A 22,069-nucleotide genomic window follows, 5' to 3' on the forward strand; every position below is an offset into this window, starting at 1 on the left:
AACCTGGCACGGTGGTATGGTACTGAAGAAAGGTGCAGCCTGTGCAGTACAGCCGTGGGAAATCTTCATCACATCCTAGCTGGCTGCCGGGTGGCCTTGGCCCAGGGTCGCTATAGGTGGAGGCATGACCAGGTGCTGAGGAAGCTGGCGGAACACATTGAAACCAGAAGGCTCCTTGTAAATGAGAAGTCAACATCCCAGCAGAAGCGTGTGGTCAACTTTATACCAGCAGGACATGCCATACAAAGCTGCCCACAACAGGACAGGACATCAGTCCTGACCCCAGGCAAAGATTGGTCAATGACCGCAGATGTCGGTAAGCAGCTACGCTTTCCCACTAACATCACTACTACCACATTGAGACCTGACATTGTTGTGTGGTCATCAATTGAAAAGCGTGTCCTGTTGAACTGACCGTGCCATGGGAACAGGGCATTCCAGAGGCATATGAGAGGAAGAAGTCACGGTATGCTGACCTAGTGGCAGAATGCCAAGAGAGAGGCTGGAGAGCAACAACTTACCCAGTCGAAGTTGGCTGCCGAGGCTTTGTGAGCCTCTCAACAAATCGCTTTCTGAGAGACATTGGCTTCACATCAACCAAGGCCAAGAGGGTCATCAAGGATCTTTCAGAAGAAGCAGAAAAGGGAAGTTTCTGGCTCTGGTTGAGGAGAAACAATAAGAGTTGGGGAAAACAGGAGGCCACATGTTAACTTCACCATCAAAATCCAGCTGCAGGGAGCGGCAGGGAGACGTCCCTGTACGCTGCCCCACCATCCTGAGATGTTCTGGAGATGAAAGGGGCGAAACATCAGTGAAGGATGGCTCCCAGCTGAAGACCCTGCAGCTGGTACTTTGGCACCGGCGGAGGTGCGACGAGCAGAAATGCTTCTGTAGGTATTAACATCTGCCGGTCATCAAACTAGCTATATTAATCTTTATTCTTTTCATACCAGTATTATAACGTTTGTTCTTTTGTTTCTCATTTATTATACACTATGATTTGATATCTAATGGCTACATTTATGACATTTTATTGAATTATTTACTCATCTGTGTGATTTAATAAAATACTTTTTATATTACTAAACCTGTGATTTCAGTGTTTTCTGGATAACTTGGTTATGAGAATTCCTGTCACCTGTAGAAGCCACACCTTGAGATGTCTTGTGTTATTAATTAATATGATTAATTAATCTAATTTAATTAATTTAATAACTGGCGCCCAATTAAAAATATTTAAACATCTCAATTAGCACCAGGTATTAAACCGCTGAGTTCGCTACATAATCAATTTTTTTATTGATTTGCAAAAAAAAAATAATATCCAAATATTATAACCACCTCCTCGTTTCTACACCATTATAATTTTTTCTTTGTGTGGTGAATCATCAGTGCTCTGGTCCTTTATCAGTGTTCCTCACAGGATTAAACCATTTAAATTTCTAAACCAGTTTCTGAGTATTAAACACAAAACACAATCTGAAGAAAATGACGAGAACTGTGTTTTAGCTTAAAATCGTTTTATTGAAGTGTTTCCATTATTATATGATGTATGGATTATTTTTTGTATAGTTTTGTACAAAGTCCTGCATTTGTGCTTTTCAAGTGGAGCATTTCATAGGATAAAATGAGACTGTCCTTTAAGTCTGTACTTCAATGCATCCAAAAGACCGTGCATGTCTAGAGTTTTGTCTTTTTTGTTTTTAGGAAGTCACAAAAACATCCATAATTGATATTTAACAACAATCCCTATCGTTTACACAAGCTATAGCCACACATTCAAAAGAATATTACATTCATTTTCTAAAAATGAACATGAAAATAAAAGAAACTAAGATGGCAGTGTCGGACAGCTTCTGCTGAGCTCAGCGATCCAGTTTGGGTTTCTTTGCTTCTGGTCCTGGTTCTGGTAACGCCACACTGACGCCAGGGATCTGGAAGAGAAACACCATAGGGTTAGTTTAGTTACTTAAAGGAACACTAAAACCACAGATTTTTGCTGACTCCACCCTCAAATCAAATTTGAAAAAGGCTAAAGGACGGGAGGAAAAATTTGGGAGGGGCACTGGGTGATGTATGGGTTTAAGGACGGGGCAGGAGGGAGAGCTGGTTGGCTGAGCTGTAGCAGCAGCAGTGTTTCTCTGATAGCGGTGAGATGCAGATACACATTTCAGCTATTATTGGATAAAATATGGTTTAGTTTTAGTTTTTTTAAAAAGACTGCTCTGTAGAATGTGGTAATTTCAGCAGATTGTATTTCCAGATGTTGTGCCAAATTCTGCCTCCATGCCAGAATCCAACAGCACCCTTAGAGTGCAGGTTTCCCCTGCCTGCTTCTGACTTGGATCAGTCACTTAAAATTAGCCATGGTAAACCTGCTTATCTGGGCGGTAGATGTTTGTTATTTAGCAGTAGTTTATTGTGTTTAAACATCTGCAAATCTCTAGTATTATTTATAATTTTCACCATATCAATACCTAGTTTGATTTGAATCAAATTGAGAACTTTTTTTTTTTTTACACTGTATTTATGTTAAACTGCATCTGTTCTAATGGGATCTGGAGTTTTTATAGTAAAATGTATGCACCTATATATATTATTATAAGTAATTTATTTCAGTAGTTCAGTTCAAAATGTGAAACTCATTATGCATTGGTCCACAGTGTTATATCAAATCATATAACATACTGTATATATATTTCCTCTGCTGACAACTTTTTTATAGAAGCGGATTTCATTTTCCAGCAGGACTTGGCACACTGCCCACACTGCCAAAAGTACCGATTGGTCTTATATAATATTCTAAATTTCTGAGACACTGATTTTTTGTTTTTTATTGGCAGTAAGCAATAATCATCAACAGTAAAATAAATAAACGCTTAAAAGATTGAAAAAATAGATCACTCCGTGTGTAATAAATCTATATAAAATTACACATTTTGAACTAAATTACTGAAATAAAGTAATTTGCTCTACTGTACTCTAATAAAGTAGAGTAATTGAGATGCACCTGTATGTGTAGGTGTCTGAAACCTCTACACTGTACTCTATTTGTTTATCTAAAGTGAGGGAAAGACAGAGAGAGAAAAACGTACCACTGGCTCCACCAGGGCCATCCTGATCTTCTGGTGCTGGATATTGGAGGCGTCCAGACTGATGGTCACTTTGACTTTGTCAAATATGTGGAAGGTGTGCTGATCCTCCACGGCCAGCGTTGGTCCCTGGAAAGAATAATGATTTAAAATAAAAAGCATTCAGTTATATAAAGGAGGAGCAAAACCACCAGATATGTTCGTGGACACACCCCATCTAATTAAAATGCATTCATCTACTTTAAGCTTCATCTATTGCTGACATAGATGTGCAAATGCACAAGCATACATGGCTGGTCTATCAGAAAACCTACATGAACCTATTGGTACCATGCCTAATGCCAAGCATAGGCTATGGAGGAATATACATCCCCCCAGCATTGAGGAACACTATGGAGCAGTGGAATAACTGTATTCTCTGGAATGATGAAGCTCTATCCAATACCAATATAATACAGCTCTGTGAAAAAATGAGATACCACTTAAAAATGATGAGTTTCTTTGATTTTACTAAACTGAAAACCTCTGGAAAATAATCAAGAGGAAGATGGATGATCACAAGCCATCAAACCAAACTGAACTGCTTGAGTTTTATAGTTATCCAAAAGCAGTGTGTAAGACTGGTGGAGGAGAACATACCAAGATGCATGAAAACTGTGATTAAAACCAGGGTTATTCCACCAAATATTGATTTCTGAACTCTTAAAACTTTATGAATATGAACTTGTTTTCTTTGCATTATTTGAGGTCTGAAAGCTCTGCCTCTTTTTTTTGTTTTATTTCATCCATTTCTCATTCCATTTCATCCATGACAACATTTTTATTTGTACTTTGGGAGAAATGTTGTTTGTAGTTTATAGAATAAAACAACAATGTTCATTTTACTCAAACATATACTTATAAATAGCAAAATCAGAGAAACTGATTCAGAAACTGAAGTGGTCTCTTAATTTCCAGAGCTGTATATATTGGGATGATGTTGGGAACGTAAGGATAAGTGAGGTAGGGGGTGTTGATCATCCTGGGTCAAAAAAGGTGACCTCATTTATGCTTTTTGTAGAAGAATGCAATCAAATCCTCACAGCAATGATTTCTGAGGAAACAATAAATGAGCAGGTGTCCAATTACTTTTCTCCATTGCGTGTATGCTTATAGGCCAAATACAAAATTAAAGTCAATGTTTTTATTATTCCCCAAAGTATGGGATCCTAAACTGACTAACTAAACTGGATTTGTGTCCTCCACAGTTATGCTAAGAGACTAAAATGCTTAAGCAGCTAAATATCATACTAACATGATCAGTGTAGGTGATACTGATATCACATCATTACTGCATCCATAATGTTATAATGTATAAAAATAACATGTAACAGATTAATATTGACCATATTAATGAACAATTAAAGACATTCAGTTTAAAACAAGGCCAGGACTGGTGCTCAGTAACAACCTCAGTGTCAAAGTTGAGCCGTGGTCCAGGTTTTTGTTGTCTTTGTTCTCGAAGAACACCGTTCCCTCCAGGCCAAACTTGGGGATGAGGATGATGGTGGCGTTCTTCCTCACAAAGAGAATGAAGCCTTCTTCATTTAGGATTCCTCTGTTCTTGAAGAAAAGCTGAAAGACATTTGAAGATAAGATAATGAAGATTAAATGCATGAAATGCATAATTTCAAGCTTGTGATTGACATGGCCATGTTAAAACCTTGTATCTCCAAAAACAGCCAACTTTACAGAATAAGGTAAAAAAAATAAAAAAAACATTCTTAACTTTCATAACTTGGAAGTGAACATGGAATATTTTTTTAATCCCAGAGTGTGTTCCATATCGTACCATATGAAATAATATCGCCAACATTTTCTAATAACAAGAACGATATTATACCCTGAAATATCGTGCTGCATCACCCAGCCCTAATTATCACATCAGAGTACTATTTTTTACTGTTTTTAGCAAAAGAAACATTCACACTGGTCGCAAAGAAAAGGACTGGTTCCAGAAATGAAGGCAGCTCGAGAAAGAGGTGACATTGCATACTTGAGATATGACAGACTCATTGTCCATCCACCTCAAAATCCATCACAGCAAAAAAGAAGAAATTAGCTTACTGATTCTTCACTAAATATTGACAGTAACTTTTTTAATTTACATATTTATATCATAATTTTTAATTATGAACTGTAAATGTGACTTTGAAAATCAGATCTTTGAACCTTTTGATCATGCTACAACTGATTCTTATACTTTGAATCTTGATCCAGATTAAAATTTTTTTTCATCAGTTGATGTTTCTAATCTCTGCAGTTTTTATAATGAAATACAATTTAATGATTTATGTTTTTCTATGTCCTCTAGGGTATTTTCTACTTTTCATCTGAATATAAGGAGTCTTTCTAGTAACTATGATAAATTTATTCACTACTTATCTTCGCTTAAACACAAATTTTCGGTTATTGCTTTATCAGAAACATGGCTTACTCAGGATCTTAAAGATATTTTTAAATTTCCTAGTTATAATTATATGCATTATATTACAGATAATAGGTCTGGAGGTGGAGTATCTCTGTTCATTCATGACAATTATGAATTTAAAATTAGGAATGATCTTAATTTAAAGTCAGATGGGTTTGAGGCGGAATCTGTTTTTTTGGAACTTTTAGATGCTTTTAATGGGAAAAATGTAATTATTGGTGCTATTTATAGACCACCTGATATAGCTATCAAAGATTTCAATGAAAGTTTGTCGAGGTCACTTGACTTGATTAATGTAGAAGGCAAAATTTGTTATATATTAGGGGATTTCAACATAAATCTTTTAAAAAATAAATTAGATACTCAAGTAGAGGATTTTCTTAGTGTTCTCTATTCAAATTATTTTTTTCCTCTTATTTATAAATCCACACGAGTTAACGAAAATTCAGCAACCTTGATAGATAATATTTTAACAAATTCTCTTAATGAAGGAATTAAATCTGGGGTTTTGTTGGCAGATCTATCAGACCATTTTCCGATATTTCAGTGTTCTTTAGTTAATTCTATTAAAGTTAAAGATACTAAGAACAATATTAATAAACGAATTATGAGTAAGTCAAACATTTGTAAATTTAGGAACATGCTCACTAGTACATCATGGTGTGATTTATATTATGAAAACAATGTTGAATTTGCATATCAAAAGTTTATGAATGTGATTAGTTTTAGTTTTGATGAATGTTTTCCAATTTGTACTTCTACTAAGAAAAACAGTAATGATTTTAATAAGCCTTGGTTTACTAAAGATTTACTAAGGATGTTGAGGAAAAAAAATTGTTTGTATAGAAAATATGTTGTAAATCCTACTCCTTTAACACATAGTACTTATAAAAACTATAGAAACAAGTGTACTCATTTTATTAGATATGCGAAAAAGAAATATTTCAGTAAAAAAATTATGATTAATTCACAAGATACTAAAGCAACATGGAAAGTGATAAATCAGATGTTACAAAGGAAGAAAGCTGCTATAGAGGTACCATCAGTTATGTCAGATGGTGAAAATCATTTCAATAATCCATCTGATATTGCTAATCATTTTAACAGTTTTTTTGCAAATATTGGTTGTGAATTAGTAAATAACATTCCCTATTGTTATGGTAACCCACTGGACTTTATAACCAGAACTTTTCCTGTTATATCTTCTTTTAAATCTGTTGATATCCAAGAAATAAGTGATATAATTGATGAATTAAAGATATCTTCAGCTGGTCATGACAATATTTCTGCATTTCTTGTTAAACAGGTGAAGCATGAAATATTGCAGCCACTAGCTTATATTTTTTCATTATCTTTAAAAACTGGTATTGTGCCATCAGATTTAAAAGTTGCCAAAGTTATTCCAATGTTTAAAGCAGATAACCCATGTTGTTTTAACAATTATAGACCTATATCAATTTTGCCATGTTTTTCAAAAATATTAGAAAAAATAATATATAAAAGGATTATTTTTCATTTAGATTCTAATTCAGTTTTTTACAAACATCAGTATGGTTTTCGGAAACATCATTCTACTTCTTTGGCTCTGCTTCATCTGACTGACAAAATTACCTCTGCACAAGAAAAAAGTAAATTTGTTTGTAGTATTTTTTTAGACCTTTCAAAGGCATTTGATACAGTTAACCATCATATATTATTAGAAAAGTTACATAAATATGGTTTTCAGGATACTACATATAATCTTTTAAAAAGCTATATCTCAGATAGAAGGCAGTTTGTTTGTGTAAATGGTTGTTATTCTAGTAGAGCTGAATTGCTTTGTGGTGTCCCACAGGGTTCTATTCTAGGACCATTGTTATTTCTTATTTATATTAATGACTTGTCTAATGTTTCATATTTTTCCCCAATAATGTTTGCAGATGATGTAACTCTAATAAATAGCCATTCAAATTTTGATACATTGATTAAGGATGCAAATACTGGTTTAGCTGCTTATGTAACCTGGTTTAAATTAAATAAACTTGTTTTAAATATAAAAAAGTCAAATTATATAATTTTTAGTGGAAGAAAAATGTATTCTAAAAGCTTATCAAAAATTACAATTGAATCTATGGTGTTGCCTAAAGTGTCAAGTTCTAAGTTTTTGGGAATCATTATTGATGAAAACTTAAGTTGGAAAGAGCAAATAGACTGGGTTAGTAGAAAAATAAATAAATCTATTGGTATAATAAGGAGGGTTAGTTATCTGGTTAACACAAAATGTCTTCTTACTCTTTATTATAGTCTTATTTATCCATATCTTTCATATTGTAATATAGTTTGGGGGAGTACATATTCTACTAGTCTTAGTAAAATTCTAGTTCTTCAGAAATGATTTGTCCGTATTGCAACACGATCACATCTAAATACTTCATCTGCTCCTTTATTTCAGAAACTTCAAATTCTCTCTATTTATAATATTAATATATTCCAAATATGTATCTTTATTTTTAAAATTTATTCGAATCAGGAACATTTTCCAGAACAATTTATAAATTATTTTATTACAAATGCAGAAATACATAAGTATTCAACCCGTCAGTCTTTAGATCTCCATCTTCCTAAATTTCTTTCTTGTAGAGGTCAGTATTCAATAAGATATAGGGGGACAAAACTGTGGAATAATTTTAATCATTTGGCAAAAAAATGTACATCTGTAAAACATTATAAAAGATGTTTAAAAGATCATCTGATGAATGTATTGTGAATATATTTTTTTGTTACATGTTTAAATTGTGATATTTTTGATGTTATATTTGTTATAATAGATTTTGATATCATTTAGGTAGAGGCATTTTTTAAGCCCATGTTAGGTTTTTGCCTCTACCTGCACTATTTTGTTTATTGCTATTTCCAGTTTGTGTTTATTGTTTTTATTGGTGCAAATAAATAAATAAATAAATAAATATATATATATATTATTTATTTAGTGTCATATAGTGTTATTTATTTGTCATATCTCCAAGAGTTTCATTATTGCCAATATACCATAATAAATGAAGGCTCATTATTTTGTTTTATAATGGGAATTACTATGCTATATCAGTCGTGCTGTACCTGTGTGTGGAAGGCCACCGAGGCTCTCTGGGCGTACTGGGCCATCTTGTGTCTGTAGTTGTGTTTGTCCATCAGGTCCGGGTAGGTGCTGTCTGCGTTTATGGCCACAGCCAGCAGCCGATGCACAATGATATCAGAGTACCTGAGTAGAAATGAGAAACAAATGAGAAGATAAAAAATAAACATTAACTTTAAAATAAAGGTTGCACAGCTACAGTTAAAGGAACGAGGGATGATAAAAAGAAAAGAGTGCTGGTTAGTACAGCTGTGGATCGGAGCTTGGGGACCTGCTCTACTTTACTCAAAGAGGTTTGATGGCTATATGGACGTAGAACTTTAGAAGTGGCTTTAGATGTTCGAAAATTAATGGCAGTGAATGAAAGTAGGGGTGGGCGATATGGCGCTAAAATAATATCATGATATTTCATGGTGTTTTTGCAATAACAATACTTTTGGCGAAATGACAAAACAAAAAGAATAAAGAATACACTACTGCAACAAAATAGAAATTTAATTCTAAATGAGCTGCATATGATATGATACATGGCACACCCCTAACTGATATATAAAAAAAAAAAAAACAAGAATTTTATTAGATTTGAAACAGAAGTCAATAATCAAAAATGTCATAATACTAATAATGCACTCTTCCAGATAGCTTAATATATCCAGGATTAAATTAAAATAAATGATACTGGACAGATATAATCTGTCTCTAGTAGATATATAATGGGAAATGAGAACAGTGTACATTTGTTGCAAAAAAGTATAAATAAATAATATAGTACAATCTACTCCAGAGAGTCCTATTCTATTGGCAGTATTTCACGGTATATCACAGCATTTTTATTATAATTGTTTGCATGACTGGGCTTTAATATAGGTTTGTGAGTTGTACTGTTAGGAGTACATATAATATAAAAAACTAAGGCTTTAAATTTAGGCTTTTATTACTATTGGGTTTACTTTATCGAATGAAATTACACAATATAGGAAGAAATCAGACTTTAAGATCAGAAAAATAGCTGAGAAATGTAAACAAAATGCCTTAAAAATAGATACGCTAACAAATTTAACACGGCTCCCTTTACAAAATTAAATATTTCAATAAATAGTTCCATAAACCCTATAAACAAACCAAAAAATACTCAATGTTTAAGTATTCAAAGACATATTTCTCAAAAGTTCTATTCCACAAGTTAGATAAATGTTTAATATCAATTTACTATAGGTTATCCCTGAAGCCATTAGAGGCTTTACAGTATTTAAATCAGCTACAATTCCCTTCTTTCTCCAGTTAACAAATACATTAAATGTATGGCGGTATGAGAGAAATGCATACTGGTTCAAGTTCACCACGCGGTATACCGAATGAACCGGTATACCACCCAGCACTAACTGAAGGTAAGAACATCATTCTGAGAGCATGTCAGGTCCTGCTCACCTCCTGATGGGCGAGGTGAAGTGTGTGAAGATGGGCGAGGCCAGGCCGTAGTGGTGGAAGTCGCTGTCCATCCCCGAGCAGAAGTAGACAGCCTGCATCATGCAGCGGGTGGCCAGGATACGCAGCAGCGTGTTGAAGTAAGGAAAGTCCTCCAGAGTGGCTTCGTTCAGAGAGTCCGCCAGAGCTTTCGCTGAATCTGTGCGAATATCCAAATCCTGAGGAAGAGAAAAAGAAGAAGAGTAGAAGATGAGATGAGATGAAGATGTGCATGTGCATCGAGTGTAAGCTGTGAGGTGTTATCTTGTGAGTGAGGCTGAATGCTGGCCAGCGTGCTCATGGCAAGACGAAGTGGCGAATTATGGGAGTTTGAAAGAGGCCTGACAGTGGCTGCAGCATTCGCCTCCACAGTCTTAGGATTTCCAAAGTTTTGCAATAAGCATTTTGTGCATCAATCCACAGTGAAATGTGCATCCAGTGAATATATCATAGAAAGCATTACCCAGACCTAGCTGTGTATTGTTTTTACATTTCCAATATCAATATGATGCTTTGAATTCACTACAGACACCTAAACTACGTTATTTTCAATACCTTTTTCTAAATTTGTACCCAAAACATACAAAAATCAATAATTATTCTCACAAAACGCATTTATTTAACAGCAGACAAGAGTAATCTCATTCTCATACTGTCACCATGAGAGAGACATCTTTCTCCATCTTGTTTAAACAAATGTTTGTGGTGCTTTATTAATTACAAAAACAGCAGCATTACTTTCACTGTCTTTTAAGAAGTAAAGGTTTTGGTTCCCTTCTGGCAGACTTACTGTATTATATCTCAAGGTAGAGTGCAAAAGACACAGAGCAAGAGATAGCACTAGTGAGCAAAAGTAAGCACAAGAGAGGCAGAGACAGCGCAACAGAGACCCTACACACACATAAATCCATGGCAAAAGTGATGGAACCATATACAGCAGGGGTGTTTAATTAGAATTCAGTTCGGTCCAGTTAGAGAAAATTTCGCCAGGCCAAGGTCCGGACCGTTGCCATTTTTAACTTGTGTTATGGGTCAGTATTATATACTGTATACTGAAGAAGCCTATAGTACTCCTGTCAGTGTTTTATGTCATCAACAACTGAAAGACAAAACAAATTACACATACTTGTATATTTCAAAAATATGTATTGTTTTATATAGGCCTGTAACAATCATACAGTAAATGGGAACACCCTGAATAATTTAACTTATCGAGTCTATTAATGTGAATCTGTATGTCAGGTTTGTTTCAAAATGCTATATTTATAATTATAATAATTGTATTTATATTAGATTTAGGCCTGCCTGTCATGATAATTACATGAATGATAAAATCATACAATATATGGAGAAATGTTTGCTGAATATCAGCTTTTTTTTTTTTTTAAACAGCAGTTTTATTTAATTTAATATTTTTACTGTATCATACTTTATTATGTTGTGGGTAAAACTGATGTGGGAAGTTGCGAATGCTTTTTGTCCCCTGGGGGTTCCCTTAGTTTTGAGGTAGGGTTGTTTTAGGAGTAGAAAGGTTTTTTTTTTTTTGCTGAGGAGTTCTGATCAGGTGGAGTAAAGTGGACTATTTTGCACTCTTGTCTCGGTTGGTTCTCTTTAATTCCTACAATTAACACCGCTCAGTTACATTACTGTTAGTATATTTTATAAAGGTAGTATTTTGATTTCCTTTTCTGGTGCGCACCATCTGTATTAGCTTTTCTCGCTTTATTCTCCGACTTCTCACCGCCTGCTTCGTCTGTGTGGCTCCGCGCTCTCGCATCTACACAGATCTGATTGGCAGAGGAGAGCGTTTGGTGATTTTATAACACACGTGATTGGTCTGTGAGTTTACTGCGCTGTAAAGCACGTAAACCATAAAGACGATAAACGTTCCGCCGCTTTAAATGAACACTGTCAGAATTAAATCCTTCTCCGTAGTTTATCGGTTTGGGTCCGGATTGGACAACGTCTGGGTCCGGACCCGGACCGCGGTCCGCCTATTAGTGACCCCTGAGATACAGTAACTTGTCCCATGTCCCATTGGTCGTGTTTTTACAGTAGAATGAGTTATAAGCGTCACATGTACCCTGGATTTAGCAGCTTTGATGAGGATATTGTAGTTGGATGGCGGGGGATGAGGGGTGTTTTCTGAGCAGGGCGCATTCAGAGAACTCGTCATAGATCTTCTGCGTCACTGAGATATTCACCAGCAACATGAACTCCTCCACCATTGAGTTTGTTTCTCTGAGAGAGCAGAGAAAAAGAGTTTTTTTTTTTTTTTTACAAAAATTATCAGGTCAATAACAATATAATTATATAAAAAAATAAAAACAAATATACAAGTATTACAAAAAAAAATTAATAGCATCTTTTAGCCAAGTAACAAAATAACATCTAATTCACAACAATGCTCTAATAAAATTCACTTCAGCTCTGTCCACTTAGGAAGCAACACTGATTGACAATCAATTTCACCTGCTGTTGTGCAAATGGAATAGACAACAGGTGGAAATTATTGGCAATTAGCAAGACACACTCAATAAAGGAGTGGTTCTGCAGGTGGGGACCACAGACCACTTCTCAGAACCTATGCTGTCTGGCTGATGTTTTGGTCAGTTTTGAATGTGGGTGGTGCTTTCACACTCGTGGTAGCATGAGACGGACTCTACAACCCACACAAGTGGCTCAGGTAGTGCAGCTCTTTCAGGATGGCACATCAATGCGAGCTGTGGCAAGAAGGTTTGCTGTGTCTGTCAGCGTAGTGTCCAGAGGCTGGAGGCGCTACCAGGGGACAGGCCAGTACACCAGGAGACGTGGAGGAGGCCGTAGGAGGGCAACAACCCAGCAGCAGGACCGCTACCTCCGCCTTTGTGCAAGAAGGAACAGGAGGAGCACTGCCAGAGCCCTGCAAAATGACCTCCAGCAGGCCACAAATGTGCATGTGTCTGCACAAAAGGTTAGAAACCGACTCCATGAGGATGGTATGAGGGCCCGACGTCCACAGATGGGGGTTGTGCTCACAGCCCAACACCGTGCAGGACGCTTGGCATTTGTCAGAGAACACCAGGATTGGCAAATTCACCACTGGCGCCTTGTGCTCTTCACAGATGAAAGCAGGTTCACACTGAGCACATGACAGACGTGACAGAGTCTGGAGACGCCGTGGAGAGCGGTCTGCTGCCTGCAACATCCTTCAGCATGACCGGTTTGGCAGTGGGTCAGTAATGGTGTGGGGTGGCATTTCTTTGGAGGGCCGCACAGCCCTCCATGTGCTCACCAGAGGTAGCCTGACTGCCATTAGGTACCGAGATGAGATCCTCAGACCCCTTGTGAGACCGTATGCTGGTGCGGTTGGCCCTGGGTTCCTCCTAATGCAGGACAATGCTAGACCTCATGTGGCTGGAGTGTGTCAGCAGTTCCTGCAAGATGAAGGCATTGAAGCTATGGACTGGCCCGCCCGTTCCCCAGACCTGAATCCGATTGAGCACATCTGGGACATCATGTCTCGCTCCATCCACCAACGTCACGTTGCACCACAGACTGTCCAGGAGTTGGCGGATGCTTTAGTCCAGGTCTGGGAGAAGATCCCTCAGGAGACCATCCTCCACCTCATCAGGAGCATGCCCAGGCGTTGTAGGGAGGTCATACAGGCACGTGTAGGCCACACACAATACTGAGCCTCATTTTGACTTGTTTTAAGGACATTACATTAAAGTTGGATCAGCCTGTAGTGTGTTTTTTCACTTTAATTTTGTGTGTGGCTCCAAATCCAGGCCTCCATTGGTTAATAAATTTCATTTCCATTGATGATTTTTGTGTGATTTTCAACTTTGTACAGAACAAAGTATTCAATGAGAATATTTCATTCATTCAGATCTAGGATGTGTTATTTGAGTGTTCCCTTTATTTTTTTGAGCAGTGTATAAATCAGTCTATTTACTTAATTTAAAAGATTATTAAAATGTCATATTCAAATCTAATGGGTCTTTTTATATGTTATGTCTTTTAAGTGATTGTTCTTAAAATATATAGAGACAATGTATAAAATGCAGAAAATTAATTTAAATAATTTTTTACTTAAAAGATTCAACTAAATTATGTGCTCAATGTTTTGCTTTTTTGGCATTTGGCCAGCATGATATTAAGAAAACTACAGACAACATTTCTCCCAAATTCCAAATAATAATATTGTCATTTAGAGCATTTATTTGCAGAAAATGAGAAATGGCTGAAATAACAAAAAAGATGCAGAGCTTTCAGACCTCAAATAATACAAAGAAAACAAGTTCATATTTATAAAGAATTTAAGAGTTCAGAAATTAATATTTGGTGGAATAACCCTGGTTTTTAATCACAGTTTTCATGCATCTTGGCATGTTCTGCTCCACCAGTCTTACACACTGCTTTTGGATAACTTTATGCCTTTACTCCTGGTGCAAAAATTCAAGCAGTTCAGTTTGGTTTGATGGCTTGTGATCATCCATCTTCCTCTTGATTATATTCCAGACGTTTTCAATTAGGTAAAATCAAAGAAACTCATCATTTTTAACTGATCTAATATTTTCTTCCAGAGCTGTATACTCAGACATATACATCGTACCTCAGTGCTGTCCTCTCCTTCCCCATGGATGAAGACCGTGGCCTCCAGGTTGTTCTCGGTTGGCGCGGAAAGAGCCCTGCAGGAAAGTGCCGCTCTTAATGCCCGCCTGGATTCTGGACAGCGGCAGGTGTTCTGGGAACATCAGCTTACTGCCCGTTATATCATTCTGCAGGAAGATTATTAGGAAAATGTGAGTTTAAACAGGAGGAATCTTACAGGGAGGAAAGGGTTCATCTCTGCTGATCTCACCTGATCATCAGACGCCAGTGCCAGACTGTCCACCAGCTCAGGATTACCAATCAGGCTCTTAATGTACTCCTCACCTGCACACAAACACATCCATAAAACCCTACTGATTCATCTGTTTATCCAACTATCCATCCATTCATTCATTAATCCAAATATACATGCATCTATTCATCCTTTACAATTGCAATCCATCCATCTTTCTGTCCACCCCAATAGATATCCATACATCCATCTAATTATCTATACATCTTACTATTACTTACTATTGATGCATTTGTCCATCTCACTATACACTACTCTATCCCTGTATCCATCCTCACAGCCTTTCATCCATTCTTCTGACCATCCATCCCAATACACTGTCACAAATCCATTCATCCAATTATCCCACTTTGAACCCCTTTCACTATCTAGTCAGGCATCCATCTGTCCATCCAACTTATCCATTAATCCCACCCAGCCATCCTTCACCCACCTGTTAAAATGATCTCACTACTTGTCCATCCAGCCATCCAACTGTGTATTAGGGGTGTCACGATTCTCTAAATCCTCGATTTTATTTTATTTCCGATTTTAGGGTCACAATTCGATTCTCGATTTTCTTTCTGGCCTATGTCAGTTTTGGATTAATTTATGGTCAGTCATTGGTTTGATTAATCAAATTAACAATATCTTACTTCAAAAGGTGGGCTTGATATAAGTGATGCAAAGTGATTAAAGTGATCTGTAATACACCACATTAGGCACTAATGGTCAAATTTTAATTATTTAATTAAGATAAACGTAATGCCATCTAGTGGCTTTTTTGGTAGCAGCAGTGTGCACTATTAAAACAGCAATGTGCAACATAACAAAATAAATAATAAAAAAAATACAGGAGCAGTCATGTACAAAATAATAGAACGATTAGAGCCGTAACTAAATTAACTATATCCTATTATAACAGTTAAACATGAAAAATAAGACTTCAAGACTTTTTGCGTAGCATGCTGCGCCATCAAGAATTTCCCCCGGGGATCAATAAAGTATCTATCTATCTGTCTATCTGTCTATCTGTCTATCTATCTATCTATCTATCTATCTATTTGCATAGTGCTCGCCCGCGTGCTTGCGTAGCTTACAGGGAGGGATCGTCGTTCCTCTTTTTGACTTCGAGGCTCGAGACCATGACCTCATTTTGATAGATTTCGGTGAAATATCGAAATCGTGACACCCCTACTATGCATCCATTCATTAATCCACTAATCCCACTATCCATTCATCTATCCATCCCACTATCCAATCCACTGCCCAGTCACACCATCCGTCCAATTAACTATACATCCATTCTACTGTCCATCCCACTACCTAGTCACACATACATTTATTCAACTATCCATCTACACTTCCTTCTATCCCTTTATAGATATTTATTTGTCATTCCATTAGCCAGTCTTTTATCCATCCATCCAATCATCCTACTATCCATCCACAAGTATTTCCACCCTAGTGAAGCAACCATCTTCCAATTCATCTCACTATTCATTTATCCAGCTAATCATCTCACTGAATCGTACAACTGTTCATCCACCTGTCAATTTAACTATCCATCACTCCCACTATTATTCCATTACATCATACAACTCTTCATCCATCTATCAATTTAACTATCCATCCATCCATCCATCCATCCATCCCACTATTATTCCATTATATCATCCAACTGTTCACCCATTCAGGTAAATTCAAGTGCAATATACAGCACATACATCTGTAGGCCAGCAGGCCGCTCTGCTCAGCTTTCTCCTTGTTGGCTCGGACGTTGGTCAGCAGCACAACCTTCAGCTCTCCTACATTCGGGGCTTTACTCAGGTGATCTGTGTACCGTTTAGCCGCCACACGGATGGCCCGATCGTTGCGGTCGTTGGCGATCTCTCCCTGCTCCCGCTCGATAAACGTCTCCCTGAATGAAACAGACGAAAATGTAGTCAGATTATACTCTTACTGTTATATACTTGGGCTGTAGCAATGAAAATAAACTGAGCTTTTAAATGGATGCAAAAACGTTGAATTTCCAAAGCCTTAGTCTGTATTAAAGCAGTAAAGCTGGAACAGATGGTGTTGCTGCTGTTACTCTCTACTGCCGCATTTACACATTTACACACAGCATTTTCACGCTTTCATCATCATAATAACTAGAAAAAGACACAGATAAACACAGAGAACTCTGTAACTATTAAAAGTAGAACTCTTTTCTTTAGAGAAATTACAGATGAAGCCAGAGAGAGTGGTGAGGACTGTTTCCTACACCTTTAAAAGACTCTTGGAAACTGGAGAAAACTGCTACAGGAAGAGTCACGTCTGGCTGACCCACATACCTGTCAAGCCTCCTGTTTTGGCCGGGATACTACCGTATTTTACTCCTCTTTCCCGCCGTCCTCCCGTATTAGTATTTTCCCGTAAACTTCCCGTATTATATTAAAATTTTAAAAACTTTATTATTGAGGAGACAGCTGTGTGTCTCTTAACCAATCGTGGTGCCGGTTAAAGGAGAAAGTCCTGCCTTTCAGGAGAAACAGCCAATCAGGTTGCTGGTTTTGCGGAGCGCAGAGGAGGGTCAGGAGGTGTCCCTTAGCTCCCTATCGACCATAGATCAATCATTATGTATATCAGCAGTGTATTAGACACATCATACCACCACTTACTTTATTAAGTGCCTTTAAAGAGAGAAAGCTCTAGAATATACAGAACAGTGTTAATATGCAGTAGAATATGCAGGAACAGGGTTGAGAAACACTGATCTAACGTGACTTCTGTTCATTTTTTTATTTACTGTAATTGTATGTTTTCAGCAACTAGACAGCAGTTTAGTCAATAGTGTGACAATGTTTAAGCAAGTTTGTGAAAAGCATAAAGAGAAAGAATGTTGCAAAAGAAACGCTAGATCATTTTTATACATCTTTTGTGAATGTTGCAGAATTAATTTATTTTCATAGTTCAGGGACAGTTTTAGGGTTTGTTAGAATTTGTTCAAATCTCAAGTATTGTGGGGTAAGAATTACATATGTAGGAATGTCCACAACATTTTAGTGTAAACAAAGGTAGACCTATCAGATTCTAAACATCTAATTGTAGTTTGTAAGTGGTTCACAGGTGATCACGTTCCTGATTAAAGGATCGTCAATTATAATGATCTGTGAGGACAGAACAGACCATGTGATTGTGATTAAACAGATATCCCCAAATTAGGCCATTTAAATGAATTAATTTTCAATTCCATATAAACAAATAGATTGTTAGCTCAATGCCACACAACAGTGTCAGGGAACTCCAGGCCTGGAGGGCTGAATTCCTGAAGAATTCTGGCATTTTCCAGCTCTGGAGCACCTGGTTCAACTCTCTGGTAATTGCCGGGTTTGGTAGGTGTGTCAGAGGAGGTAAATCAGAAAACTGCGCTGGACCCAAGCCCTTTTGAAACATCTGGCTTTTGGATTTCTTTTAAAATTGTTCAATAAATACTCCTAAATATGATATTTTCAACAAGATGATTTGATATACAAGATGTTTGGGTATAAAGAAACAGTTTTATGTTGAACAGTTTAAAGAATCGACACAGGATTCAGAGGCTCTTGGAAGAAGTTGTAAAGTAAAACTGGAGAATTCATATATTATATATATTATAAGGTTCTTGAAACATCTCTTAAGCTTCTAAAATAGATTCTAGTCTGTTTAACCACATTTTTACAATGTATTTCCACATTTGCTCCTGTATAGCTTTGATGTCTTAAAGGGGCACTAAACCCTGTGATTTTTTTGTGACTCCACCCTCAGCTCAAAATTGAAAAAGGCTAAAAAATGAGAGGCATAATTTGAGAGGGGCACTGGGTGATGTATGGGTTTAGGGGTGGGGCAGGGGGGAGATCTGATTGGCTGAGCTGCAGCAGATAGTTGGACACCAGGGGCCTCATGTACTTAAGGTGCGTACGCACAAAAACATTGCGTACGCCATATTTCACGCTCACGGTCTGATGTACTAAATTTGACTTGAACGTGTGAAAGTGCGTTCCCCCACGGAAGTTTTGTTTTGGGCGTACGCCTTTTTTTTGTGCGTATGTATTGTGTTTTTGTCATTTGGCGACACTTAGAGGCGATGCATTGAAATTACAACTACTAAGATATCCTTTATGCAAACATTGAAGTAAGCATTATTGGGTAAAATAAAGTAAATTAATCAGACAGTTTCATTGTCTTACAGAAATGATCGTTTAACGTGTTTCCACTTAGCCTAGATTAGGTTTGCGCTGGAGTTGTTGGAGATGCAGCGTTGGCATTACTGGAAAATACTGCTAATGGCCGAATTCATTGAGAGCGCATTTTCCGTGACCATTATGTTTTTTTGGCCCATGATGATGACTGGCTTATAAGCAGTTTTAGATTTCCAAGAGGATAAGAGTATAAGAAAACAAGCTGAGTGCGTGACGTGTGTCTTTTTGGAAGGCAACTCATTTAAAGCATTTAAATGAAAGCATTTATCTTAGAATAATAAAACTTAAAACATGGGTAATTATACACTATGCGTATATATTATTATTATTATTATTATTATTATTATTAATAATAATAATAATAATAATAATAATATTAATAATATAACATTATACTCTGCGTAATTGAGGGAGGAGTCGTGGCAAGTGTGATGCTTTCGTGCATTTGCGCTTGATTTCAAGTTGATTGTGATGTACTAAGAGAAAGTACATGGAATTCTGCCTACGCACGGTTTGATAAATCCGGATTTTTTTGTGCGTACGGAACTTTTCAGATCTGAGCGTACGGAACATTTTAGTAGGAAGTCCACGCAAGTCTTAGTACATGAGGCCCCAGAAGAGGGGCGGTATTATTGACTGACTGATCTGCATATTGTGATGTGTCTGCGTACCAAAAAACATAGAAACATCATCCTTGCCTATAGCACAGTTGAACCATCACTGATTGTGGAAACTTCCTACTAAGACTACGTTCCCATTACAAGCCACATTGATCAAATCAGATTTTTTTGTTCAGATCAGATTTGGCTATCTTGACGGTTCACATTCACAAATGTAAGTGATCTGTATCTGTGTGTAATGTGAACGAATCTGTCCCTGAAACTTCTCACATGCGCACATTGATACCTGTATAAACGTCGCCTTCTTCACCAACAACAAAAACCCTCATATTAGAGAGATGACTCGTAGCTTTATAAAAGGGAAATGGATGAGTTAGCACCGAGAGATGGGTGGGTACGAGAGAGAAGCACGTAGCGCTAATTCTTATGCGTAAAAGCAAAAAGACACATGAATTCTGATTTGACCGTTCACATTTATGTCGAATGTCCATGAATCAGATTTCTGATTTAGGACCACATATGAAAGTGATTCAAATCTGATAAAAAAAATTAAAAAAAAGGATTTAGCACGTTCACACAGCCATGAAAAAATCAGATCTGAGCCACACTGAGCAAAACATTTAATGTAAACGTAGCCTAGACCTCAAGCAGCTTGAACTGTGTGTCTCTCCACTCTTCCTCCAGACTCTGCTCCCTTCATTTACAAATAAAATGTAAAATTTACTGATGATCGGTGATGGTTTGGAGAGACATGTCATCTGCTGGTGTTGATCCACTGTGTTTTATCAAATACAAAGTCAGTGCAGTGTTTTCCCACAAAATCTTACAGCACTTCATGCTTCCCTCTGTTGACTGTTAACTTTTATGGTGATGTGAAAGATTTCATTTTCCAGCAGGACTTGGCACACTGCCAAAAGTACTAATTGGTCATTTAGGTTTTAGGTTTTGAGACTACATTGGTGAGATTGTGTTTGTGTGTGTGTGTGTGGTATAGAGGGTGGTTTACCTGGTGCATGACTACATTAGTATCTGGGAGGAGGTAGTGTGTGTGTGTGTGTGTGTGTGTGTTTGGTATAGAGGGTGGTTTACCTGGTGCAGGACTACATTAGTATCTGGGAGGAGGTAGTGTGTGTGTGTGTGTGTGTGTGTGTGTGTGTGTGTGTGTGTGTGTTTGGTATAGAGGGTGGTTTACCTGGTGCAGGACTACATTAGTATCTGGGAGGAGGTCGTGTCAATAAGTACACAGGTCGCTGTCTATCTGGGGGTCCCGCAGCAGCACAGGAGCTCCGTCCCCGCACTCCACGCACACCTCACTCCCGCACCAGATGTCATCCCGCAGATAATGGTCCCGCACGATCTTCAGCACCCCACCCGAGCGCGTCTTCTTCACAAAGGTCTTAGACTTCAGCATGATTTAACCCCGCTAATACAGATAAATACGCACACCGATACACACAAACACACTCCTATACACACGTGTATCCGGCCGGAGCAACCACAAAACACGTCCGGGCTGCTACAACCCCCCGCAGCCGGTGTTCTTTCGAAATGTCCTACCGTGTCGAACCGTGCTGCCCTAATGTATATTAAAGTGTAAAATACAAAAGAAGCACTATTTTAGGTGCTTCTAATGTATATTAAAGTGTAAAAAAACAAAAGAAGCACTATTTTAGGTTCTTCTGATGTATATGTAAGTGTAAAATACAAAAGAAGCACTATTTAGGTGCTTCTAATGTATATTAAAGTGTAAAAATACAAAAGGAGCACTATTTTAGGTGCTTCTGATGCATATTGAAGTATAAAAATACAAAAGAAGCACTATTTAGGTGCTTCTAATGTATATTAAAGTGTAAAAATACAAAAGAAGCACTTTTAGGTGCTTCTAATGTATACTTAAGTGTAAAATACAAAATAAGCACTATTTTAGGTGCTTCTAATGTATATTAAAGTGTAAAAAAACAAAAGAAGCACTATTTTAGGTTCTTCTGATGTATATGTAAGTGTAAAATACAAAAGAAGCACTATTTAGGTGCTTCTAATGTATATTAAAGTGTAAAAATACAAAAGGAGCACTATTTTAGGTGCTTCTGATGCATATTGAAGTATAAAAATACAAAAGAAGCACTATTTAGGTGCTTCTAATGTATATTAAAGTGTAAAAATACAAAAGAAGCACTTTTAGGTGCTTCTAATGTATACTTAAGTGTAAAATACAAAATAA

At 37.1% G+C, this 22,069-nt stretch overlaps 1 pseudogene; it reads right to left on the reverse strand.

Moving 5' to 3' along the window:
- Positions 1–1,503: 1,503 nt before the first annotated feature.
- LOC125789948 (exosome complex exonuclease RRP44-like) lies at positions 1,504–21,259 on the reverse strand (annotated as a pseudogene).
- Positions 21,260–22,069: the final 810 nt, after the last annotated feature.

The sequence above is a fragment of the Astyanax mexicanus genome, unplaced genomic scaffold, assembly GCF_023375975.1.
Source record: "Astyanax mexicanus isolate ESR-SI-001 unplaced genomic scaffold, AstMex3_surface scaffold_33, whole genome shotgun sequence".
In the NCBI taxonomy this organism is placed as follows: Eukaryota; Metazoa; Chordata; class Actinopteri; order Characiformes; family Acestrorhamphidae; genus Astyanax; species Astyanax mexicanus.